Source organism: Castor canadensis, chromosome 14, assembly GCF_047511655.1.
Source record: "Castor canadensis chromosome 14, mCasCan1.hap1v2, whole genome shotgun sequence".
Lineage (NCBI taxonomy): Eukaryota > Metazoa > Chordata > Mammalia > Rodentia > Castoridae > Castor > Castor canadensis.
The window spans coordinates 83,261,627-83,273,680 of NC_133399.1; positions in this window are offsets into that span (position 1 = coordinate 83,261,627).

A 12,054-nucleotide genomic window follows, 5' to 3' on the forward strand; every position below is an offset into this window, starting at 1 on the left:
TCTAGTACCTGTTCCCCTTTTCCTATTGGCCTCAGTTGCTTTTAAGGTATCTGCTTTAGTTTCTCTGCGTTAAGGGCAACAAATGCTAGCTAGTTTTTTAGGTGTCTTACCTATCCTCATCCCTTCCTTGTGTGCTCTTGCTTTTATCATGTGCTCAAAGTCCAATCACCTTGTTGTGTTTGCCCTTGATCTAATGTCCACATATGAGGGAGAACGTATGATTTTTGGTCTTTTGGGCCAGGCTAACGTCACTCAGAATGATGTTCTCCAATTCCATCCATTTACCAGCGAATGATAACATTTCGTTCTTCTTCATGGCTGCATAAAATTCCATTGTGTATAGATACCACATTTTCTTAATCCATTATTCAGTGGTGGGACATCTTGGCTGTTTCCATAACTTGGCTATTGTGAATAGTGCCGCAATAAACATGGGTGTGCAGGTGCCTCTGGAGTAACCTGTGTCACAGTTTTTTTACAAAACCAGTAACTACAAATAATAAAATGTTTGTCAATTTTTCTACTAAGTATTTCCATGTATTATCTAATATAAAAATTATAATTCAATAAGAGAGAAAAATAAATAAATTAAAGGTGATGGAGATTAGGCACTGAGTCAGTCATACAGCAAATATATTTGGAGCAAAGTCTAGTGCCCAGGCCTCTTTTGTCCTAAATTCTGTGCTTTTTGCTATATTACAATGCCTTGCTGAAGAGGATAGCAAAGTCTTTAGATTATATTTTTATTTGAGAAGTGAGTAATGAAGAGACACTTATTGACTCCCATTTTCAAACATAATTATAAGAAAGATTAACTTTGTTGAAAGGACAAATTAGCATTTGTGATCCAAATAGAATACTAGATAAATGCTATCTTGATTGCAAAAAGATAGAAGGAATTATTTTTATTTTGTTTTCAATTCTTAACTTCCAAGCAAGGGAAGAGAGAAGACAGGAATCTTGGTGTTCATGCTGAATGAATATGTGTGGCTTTTAACACTAGTGTCTAACTTACATTTCAAAAGATCCCACTTCCTTTTTAAGTCAGATAACCTGATAGAGCAGGAAAATGTTTTTTTTTAATTCTCCAATAATATTTGTAATACACAGGAATCTGCGGAGTGTCAGATTTAATGTAAAGCATAGTTCCACCCAAGGGATTTTTGTTGTTGTTGTTGATTTGAGGCAGGGTCTGCTAAGTTGCCCAGGCCAGCCTAGAACTTATGATCTTCATGCTTCAGCTTCCCGAGTACAGGGATGGAGCATCCAAGTCATTTTGAGATTTTGTTTTGAGAAGGCAGAAGTAACTAGTATCACTGAGAGCCAGCAGCAACGTTACGTGCTTTCAGACACCTTACATATACATCCAGCACCAGGGGTTGAAAGAGTCAGAAAAGCACATTTATCAGTATCTTCCAATCAATATTTCAATGTACATATTACAATAAAATGTGCATACGTTTACATTTGTAAAGCTTTAAAAAATATTTTGAAAAACTACTTTCATGTGTGACACACACACAAGCACATAAACTTTGGATTTCCTAAGAAAATGATATAAAAAGGAATAGCCACACTTAAAAAGCTAGACATCGATGTACCATTTGATCCAGCAATACCACTCTTGGGGATATACCCAAAAGACTGTGACAAAGGTTACTCCAGAGGCACCTGCACACCCATGTTTATTGCAGCACTATTCACAATAGCCAAGTTATGGAAACAGCCAAGATGCCCCACCACTGACGAATGGATTAAGAGAATGTGGTATCTATACACAATGGAATTTTATGCAGCCATGAAGAAGAATGAAATGTTATCATTCGCTGGTAAATGGATGGAATTGGAGAACATCATTCTGAGTGATGTTAGCCTGGCCCAAAAGACCAAAAATCATACGTTCTCCCTCATATGTGGACATTAGATCAAGGGCAAACACAACAAGGGGATTGGACTATGAGCACATGATAAAAGCAAGAGCACACAAGGAAGGGATGAGGATAGGTAAGACACCTAAAAAACTAGCTAGCATTTGTTGCCCTTAATGCAGAGAAACTAAAGCAGATACCTTAAAAGCAACTGAGGCCAATAGGAAAAGGGGAACAGGTACTAGAGAAAAGGATAGATCAAAAAGAATTAACCTAGAAGGTAACACCCACGCACAGGAAATCAATGTGAGTCAACTCCCTGTATAGCTGTCCTTATCTCAACCAGCAAAAATCCTTGTTCCTTCCTATTATTGCTTACACTCTCTCTTCAACAAAATTAGAAATAAGGGCAAAATAGTTTCTGCTGGGTATTGGGGGGGGGAGAGGGAGGGGGTGGAGTGGGTGGTAAGGGAGGGGGTGGGGCAGGGGGGAGAAATGAACCAAGCCTTGTATGCACATATGAATAATAAAAGAAAAAGGAAAAAAAAAAAAGGAATAGCCACTAGAAAACAAAGCAGAGAAACAGAAGGACAAAACAGAATCAAAATGAATATAGTAATAACAGAATTAAGGATAAAACTGAAGTCAAAAATACTAATACTTAATTGGAGTAGTAGAGAATTATGACTGATTAGGAAAAAAGAATGATTTTTCTTTGGTTTAATATAAAAAACAAATTTAAATAATTCAGAATATGAAGAAATTATACAGATAAAAGAAAAGATAGAGGGTGTGGGGAGGAAGAGAGATAAACAAGAGGAGCAGAAGGAAAAGTGGGAGAGAGAGATAGTTGAAAATGGAAAAAAAAAAAGTACAATAAATCAAAATTGTGCTAAATAGAAAATACTAAACATCCCAATAGTTAGAAATAATAGGTTCCATATAATTAAAATGCACAAAAAGTTAATAATCTATATTTCTGACATTACAAAAATGATTTATACCTTTCTGGAATGGAAAAATTGATTTAAATTGGCTCTCTGGGATCTGTCACTTAATGCAGGGAATCTTATCAATAAAACAGAATCTACCATTGAAGAAAATATGACTCTAAGAAATTAATTGAAATCCTAAATTCAAGAGGGAGATTTCCATGCTGATGCTGGTGGCTCACTCCTGTAATGCTAAACACTTGCGATGCTTAGATGAGGAGGATTGCTGTTCCGGGTCAGCCTGAGAACCAGGCCATCTCATCAAATACCTGGACATGGTAGCATGTGCCTGTCACCAGGCTATGTGGGAAGTTGAGATGGGGAGGATCAAGGTTCCAAGCTAGCAGGATTAAAAAAATTCAAAATCCCCTATTGCAAAAACCGGGCATAATGGTGACCACCTGTCATCCCAGCTATGCCAGGAAGACTAAAATAAAGGATCACAGTTGATGCCAGCCTGAGATGTGGCTTAAGCTTTATAAGGCCTACCTCTAAGACTGAAGTCCTGAGTTCAAAACCCCAGCACACAAAACAAAGAAAGAAAAGAAGGAAATCATACAGTAATAAAGGAATCAAGTACAATATCGGTTATGATTACGACTTGCAATTAAATACAGAAGTAAAAGATCATTTTCACTAAGTAAATGTGAATATTTCATAATATAAAACATGTTCCATAACACTGGAAAGCAGTTTACAAGATGAAAACTTTTCCAATTAGAGGTTATTAGTGAGCAAAATTAGAACAATTTTCTTACTTCAAATAATAAAAATTAAAAATATAAAAACAATCTGAAATTGTTTTAGTCTTTGGCACTGGTAGACAATTTAGATGTAAATAATACTTTTATCAAATTAAAAAGTTTCTAGGAAGAATTAATAGAATAGAATAAGAACAAATAACTATAATTGAGAAAAGAAAATAAATGCATAAGACATTCATGAATGAACAATAGAAATGACAAAAATGAAGCAAAAATAAAATCAGTTATGACTGAACTTAAGTGGAGCAAGTTTCTCAATTTGAAAATACAAATTTTAAAACTTAGGTAAGAAAATGGTGCTGTCAGTCAAAAATAGAACAACAAAAATCATTAAATGGATTTAGAAGTCAATAGTGATAACAAATGTATGAAATAATAAAAAGAAGCAGGTACAGATGTTTCAACGTAATAGAATGGAATTAAAACATTTAATTCAAGAAATATTATCATGTGTTTATAAAGGGAAATATCTGATAAAAATTATCAAATGAAATCTGTCTATTGTAAAAACTCAGAAATTACTGCATGAATTCATTTTTTTTACTTTAGCCTTTTAGAAAAAGTGGATCTCTTAGAATTGGCTTCTATGTGAAATTTTTATAATTTTTACCCATTAAGCATTCGTCTAGTTTATTCTCCTTTAAAATAACTAGAGTGTAATCCTTTCTTCTTTGGCAACATCAGGGATTGCTTTCATGTCCTTATACTGCTAGAAGCTGGGATGACGGCACACACCACCATACACAGTCTTCATTGGTCGAGATGGGGGTCTCTTGAATTTTTTGCTTAGACTGGACTTAAAGTGATATTCTCCTGATGTCTGCCTTCTGAGTAAACTAGGATTACAGACATGAGCAACTGCATCAGCATAATTTGTTATTTATTTTTATTTTCTGTTATTTGTTTATTTGTTATTTTATCATTATTGTGATGTGTGGTGGTACATTGTACCATTTACATAGGTTTTTATAGTGTATCAAATATATAATACTTGAAAAGTATAATTTTTTAAATTTAGTTCAACACTCAGAAATTGCTCATTCTTCTTTTGAGTCCCTCTTTAGTCTTTTGTATTCTCACCATAACTCTTCTGCAGTTTCAGTATGGGATTTTCAAATGTCTTCTTGGCTATAGTGTTCATATACTGCTATAAGGAGCCCTGTTTACTCTTGATTGCAGAGAAGCCTCTATTTGTTTTAATTTGTTTCACACTAATATTTTTTTCTACCAGTCTCATAATTTCCAGAGAGAAACAAGAAATTCAATTCAGGAAATCTGACATGTGACATCATCTCTGTGTAAAGATTAGCTATAATGAAATACATAACATTTCTGTAGGAACAAGACACAATGAAACACCAAAAACTGTTGTACAACACGGGATGGGAAAAAGGGTAAGGAAGACTAATAAAGGGGTTAAACTGATTAAAGTGCAATATATGACAAGTAAACTATCGAGGCAAAAACCCACTAAACAATGGACAGATAATGAAACATTGAAGGACAGGAATGTAAAACAGACCATGTTAATGGAGAATACAAGTGGGAGGTAGAGGGTAAATGAAGAGGGTAAAGGAGAGTGATATATTTTCTACACTGGTATGAATATGGGGCATTGAAACCTGTCTGCATTTTAAAAGCAACAAGAGAATAATGGAAAGAATGAACCAAATGGGGTACATTGTACACATGTATGGAAATGTCATGATGAAACCCAAAAAGCTGAATTACTGCATTAAAAAATGGGAACCCTCTTATCGCTATGCTTTTATATCATTAGGCTCTAAGGGTCTTCACTCATCTGGATTCTGTTTCAAACACTTTAAAAAGTCACATAATTATATGCAACTAAAGATACATCAGAGAATTATTGAAAGTGTGAGAAGAGGTGATGGTCCTTTAAGAAACATTAGGTCTTCCAAAGAAACCTTATTAATTAGTGATGAGTCTAATAACATGTTGACTTTTAAATTTCATTGACAGGGTATATTCTAGTTTGTATGTTTGCCACAGAGTTCATTGGGCTTACCTCTCTAGTGCTGCATATGAAAATATTACCTGTGATAAATATTTTCTTTTTGAGAAAAGAGTTAATAATTTATACTGAAGCCTCTGGTAGGAAATTACTAGAAAAACAAACAAACAAAAATGAGCAAAAAAAGTGAATCTTTTGGGAAAAGAGTGGAAGATTTGGGGGGAGGAATTTTAGTAAATACCATGCACAAAGTGTTAAAAGGTGATTTTGTATCTTCACCCTTTGTTGACAGAAAATTAGGAGTCTATAGAGGATGTCAATTTATTTCTTGCTTATATGTAATGATGCAGGCCTGTTTGGGAAGTAGAGCACAGTGATTGGGATGGCATGTTAAATTCTTGTTACCATCAGATGAATTCTCACTGTACACATGCTGGATTCCAGTTCAGTACTCTTGAAAAAATTAGTCTCTTTACATCCATATGGCTAAAATTCCAATGCAGTCATTTAAGGAAGGATCTAAAAGCCAGGCTTACAAATTTCTCAGTGCCCTAAGTTTGACTAAGTTTTTATTATGTCCCAAAGCCACAAGGAATGCCTGACAATTCTATTTATTAAACGATGAAGTACAGATGTTTAATACAAATTTGTGAGTGTTCAAAGATGCTATCTATGTCCCATAGTGCTCCTTGAATTCATTGCAGCATATGAGGATTCCAGAGTGGGAATCCAAGGATTAAAGTCATTTTGCTTATGAATTTTTATTTAAAATTTGTTGGAAAATAATTCAGGTTTTGAAATTATTATGTCAACTTTTATTACAATTGTTTTGTAGGGCCGGTCATAAAAGCTTTTTCTTTTGTTTGGTTTTTGTTCAGTTTTTTAAATTATTATTGTCAGAAGCAGGACAAAAGGATGCAGGTAATTTTTTTGTGGTACTGGGACTTGAACACAGGGCCTAAACCTTGAGCCACTCCACCAGCCCTTTTTTCTGATTTTTTTTTCCAAGATAGGATCTCGTGGAGTATTTTCCTAGGCTAGCCTTGAATTCCAATCCTCCTGATCTCTGCTTCCTGAGAAGCTAGGACTACAGGCATAAGCCACTGATGCCAGTGCACATTCACTTCCCTTTAATTCTTTATGATATTACTATTTATTCACATGTACATTGTCAATTATTGTATACTTACTCCATACAGTAAACCCTAACCTGAAGGGTATGTTCCTCTCTGTACATGTCCTTTTTTTTTTTTTAATTTATTTAATTATTCATATCTGCATACAATGCTTGGGTCATTTCTCCCCCCTGCCCCCACCCCTCCCTTACCACCTACTCCGCCCCCTTCCTCTCCCCCCAACCCCCTTGATACCCGGCAGAAACTATTTTGCCCTTATCTCTAATTTTGTTAATAAGAAGGAACAAGGGTTTTTGCTAGTTGAGATAAGGATAGCTGCACAGGGAGTTGACTCACATTAATTTCCTGTGCATGTGTGTTACCTTCTAGGTCCTGTTAAGTGGGATTTTCTTTCTTCTTTTTTTTATTATTCATTTATTCACATGTGCATACATTGTTTGGATCATTTCTCCATCTGGACCCCGCCCCCACCTTCCCCCTCCCTTCCAGGCAGAAACTGTTCTGCACTTTTCTCCAGTTCCATTGAAGAGTAGAAAAAAGAAAGACATAACATTTTTGCTAGTTGAGATAAGGACAGCTATACAGAAAGACTCTTACCATTGCTCTCATGTACAAATGTGTTACAACCCAGGTTGATTCATCTCTAACTGATCTTTTCACTGACTCCTTATCACCTTCTCATGTTGACCTCTGTCACTTTAAGGTTTGTGTATTAATTCCTCTGCACTGGGGACATGTAATGCTTTCATGTTTTGGGTTTTCTATCTAACCCCATACCTCCCATATATGTTCTCTCCTTGTCATGCAACCCAAGTCCTACAACATTGCTGTATTTGCCCGAGATCTAAAGACTGCATATGAGGGAGAACATACGATTTTTGGTCTTCTGAGTCTGGCTAACCTTGCTCAGAATGATGTTCTCCAATTCCATCCATTTACTTGCAAATGATAAGATTTCATTTTTCTTCATGGCTGAATAAAATTCCATTGTGTGTAACTACCATATTTTCTTGATCCATTCATCAGTAGTGGGGCATCTTGGTTGTTTCCATTACTGTGCTATTGTGAATAGTGCTGCAATAAACATAAGTGTGCAGGTACTTTTGGAGAAACCTGTGTCGCATTCCTTTTGGTATATCCCCAGAAGTGGGATTGCTGGATCATATGGCAGATTTATGCTTAGATTTTTAAGAAGACTCCAAATTTTTTTCCAGAGTGGTTGCAGCAGCTTGCATTCCCACCAGCAGTGTATGAGGGTTCTCTTTTTCCCAACATCCTGGCCAGCACATGTTGTTGGTGTTGTTTTTGAAGATGGCTATTCTAACTGGGGTGAGATGAAATCTTAGTGTGGTTTTGATTTGCATTTCCTTTATGGTTAGAGATGGTGAGCATTTTTTCATGTGTTTTTGGCCATTTGAATTTCTTCTTTTGAGAAAGTTCTATTTAGTTCAGTTACCCATTTCTTAATTTGTTCATTGATGTTGGGTTAGTTTAGTTTCTTAAGTTCCCTGTGTATTCTGGTTATAAGTCCTTTGTATGATATATAGCTGACAAATATTTTCTCCCATCTGTTGGTGGTCTCTTTAGTTTAGACACCATTTCTTTTGTTGTGCAGAAGCTTTTTAATTTTATGAAGTCCCATTTGTCCATTCTTTCTCTTAGTAGCTGGGCTGCCGTGTTTCTGGTGAGGAAGTCTTTTCCTATACCTATTAGTTCCAGAGTGTTTGTTTCCTTCTCCTTCCTGTACTAACTTCAGGATTTTGGGTCTGATATTAAGGTCCTTGATCCATTTTGAGTTGATACTAGTACAGGGTGATAGACATGGATCTAGTTTAAGTTTCTTACCAATGGGTAACCACTTTTCACAGGAGCATTTGTTAAGAGGCTGTCTTTTCTCCATCATATATTTTTGGATCCTTTGTCAAAAATGAGGTGAGTTATAGTTGTGTGGATTCCTATCTGGGTCCTCTGTTCTGCTCCACTGGTCTTCATGTTTGTTTTTCTGCCAGTACCATGCTGTTTTTATTGTTATTGCTTTGTAATATAGTTTGAAGTCGGGTGTTGTGATACCTCCAGAATTACTCTTTTTGCTGAGTATTGCCTTGGCTATTCAAGGTCTCTTGTGTTTCCAATTGAACTTTAGGGTAGATTTTTCAATCTCAATGATGAAAGTCATGGGGATTTTGATGGGAATTGCATTAAGTATGTAGATTGCTTTTGGTATAGCCATTTTTACTATGTTGATTATACCAATCCATGAACATGGGAGATCTTTCCATCTTCTGTAGTCTTCCTCGATCTCTTTTTCAGGGGTTTGTAATTCTCCTTGTAGAGGTCATTGAAATTTTTTGTTAAGTTTACTCCTAGGTATTTGATGTTTTTTAAGGATATTGTAAATGGAATTGTTTCCATGTATTACCCCTGAGTTTGTTCATTGTTATTGTATAGAAAAGTTAATGATTTTTGTAGGTTGATTTTGTATCCTGCCACCTTGCTATACCTGTTTATGGTGTCTAAGTGTTTTTGGGTAGAGTTTTTTGGATCTTTAAGGTATAGGATCATGTCATCTGCAAATAGGGATATTTTGACAGTTTCTTTACCTATTTGTATTCCTTTTATTTCTTCTTCTTGCCTAATTGCTCTAGAACTTCCAGTGCTATGTTGACTAAGAGTGGCGATAGTGTGCACCCTTGTCTCATTCTTGATTTTAGGGGAAATGGTTTCAGTTTTTCACCATTAATTATGATGTTGGCTGTAGGTTTGTCATATATAGCCTTTACAATGTTGAGGTACATTCCTTCTATTCCTAGTTTTCTTACAGCTTTTATGCTGAAGTGGTGTTGGATCTTGCTGAAGGCTTTTTTTGTATTTATTGAGATGATCAAGTGGTTTTTGTCTTTGCTTCTCTTAATGTGTTGTATTACATTTATAGATTTGCATATTTTGAAACACCCTGCATCCCTGGGATGAAGATGACTTGGTCATAGTGTATGATTTTTCTGATGTGTTGTTGCATTTGCTTTGCCATTATTTTATTGAGGATTTTTGCATCAATGTTCGTTAAGGAAATTGCCCTGTAGTTCTCCTTTTTAGAGGTGTCTTTGTCTGGTTTTGGGATGAGAGTAATGTTTGCTTCATAAAATGAATTAGGCAGTGTTCCTTCTCTTTCTATTTCATAGAACAGTTTAAGGAGAGTTGGTATTAGTTCTTTAAATGTCTGATAGAATTCAGGAGAGAATCCATCAGGCCCTGACCTTTTCTTTTTTGGGACACTCTTAATTGCTGCTTCAATTTCTTTTTGTGTTATAGATCTATTCAGGTGATTAATGTCCCCTTGGTTCAGTTTTGGATGATCATAAGTATCTAGAAATCTGTCCATTTCTTTAAAATTTTCATATTTATTAGAGTATAGGCTCTCAAAGTGGTCTCTGATGATTTCCTTGATTTCTATGGTGTTTGCTGTTATCTCTCCTTTTGCATTTCTGATTTTACTGATTTGAGTGTTTTCTTTCCTCATTTTGTCAAGTTTGCCAGGGGTCTGTCAATGTTATTTATTTTTTCAAAGAACCAGGTTTTTGTTTCATTGATTCTTTGTATTTTTTTGTTTGTTTGTTTCTATTTCATTGATTTCGCCCTTTTTTTTATTTTTTCTCTCCTTCTGATTGTTTTGGGGTTTCCTTGTTCTTCTTTTCCCTAGGAGTTTGAGCTGTAGTATTAGATCATTCATTTGAGATCTTTCTGATCTTTTAGTATATGCATTCATGGCTGTAAACATTCTTCTGTGTCCCATAGGTTCTGGTAGGTTATGTTTTCATTTTTGTTAACTTCCAGGAATCTTTTAATTTCCTCATTTATTTCTTCAATAATCTATTCATCAATGAGCAATGTGTTGTTCAGCTTCCAATTGTTTGCATGTTTTTTACTGCTTTTTTTGTTGTTGATTTCTAGTTTTAATGCATTGTTGTCAGTTAGAAATGCATGGGGTTATTTCTATTTTCTTATTTTGCTGTAACTTTCTTTGTGCCCTAAGATGTGACCAATTTTGGAGAGCGTTCCTTAAACTGCTTAGAAGAATGTATATTGTGCAGCAGTTGGGTAAAATATTCTGTAGTCATCAGCTAGGTCCATTTGGTCTATGGTGTGATAGAATTTCTTCATTGATTTTTTGTTTAGATGACCTATCTATTGGTGATAGGGGAGTATTAAGGTCTCCAACTATCACTGTTCTGGATTTTATATATGTTTTTTAGTCCTTCAGAGTATGTTTGATGAAACTGGGTGCATATATGTTGATAATTGTTATTTCCTTTTGGTATATTTCCCCTTTTATTAGTATAGTGTCCTTCTTCATCTTTTTTGATCAATGGAAGTTTGATGTCTACTTTATTCAAGATAAGTATTGCTATCCCTGCCTGTTTACGGGGGCCATTGGCTTGGTAAATCTTCTTCCAGCCTTTTTCCCTCAGCCAGTGCTTATTTCTGTTGATGGGTGTGTCTCCTGTAGGCAGAAGATTGTTGGATCTTCCTTTTTAATCCAGTTTGCCAATGGGTGTCTTTTGATGGGGGAATTTAGTCCATTAACATTCAGTGTTAGTATTGATAGTTATCTGGTGATCCCTGTCATTTAGGTGGCTTTGTTGTTTAAGGGTTTGATTGTGTGCAGCTAAATTGATGTTATTCTCTACTTTCTTGCCTTTTATTCTCCTGTGGTTTGGTACTGCCTGCCCTGTCATAGTTTTGTTTGCTTTCACTTTCTGTGTGCAGAATTCCTTGGAGAATCTTTTGTAGTGGTGGCTTGGTGATCATATATTGCTGTAGTTTCTACTTATCATGGAATAATTTTGTTGCTTCATCTATATTGAATGATAGTTTTGCTGGGTAGAGTATCCTAGGGTTGAAGTTATTTTCATTTAGTGCCCAGCAGACTTCACTCAATGCTCTTCTTGCTTTTAATGTTTCTTTTGAGAGGTCTGCTGTGATTTTGGTGGGTTTACCTTTGTATGTTATTTGCTTTTTCTTTCTTACAGCTTTCATTATTCTTTCTCTAGTCTCTGTGCTTGTTGTTTTAATAATAATATGTCATGGGTTAGTTCTATTTTGGTCAAGTCTGTTTGGTGTTCTGGAAGCCTCCTATACCTGGATGGGCATAGTTTTCATGTAGTTTTTGGAAATTTTCTGTAATTATTTTGTTGAATATATTACACATTCCTATTGCTTGCACCTCTTCTACTTCTTCAATGCCCATGATTCTCAGGTTTGGTCTTTCAATGGAGTCAGTGATTTCTTGCATATTCCTTTCACAGGTCATGAGTTGTTTAA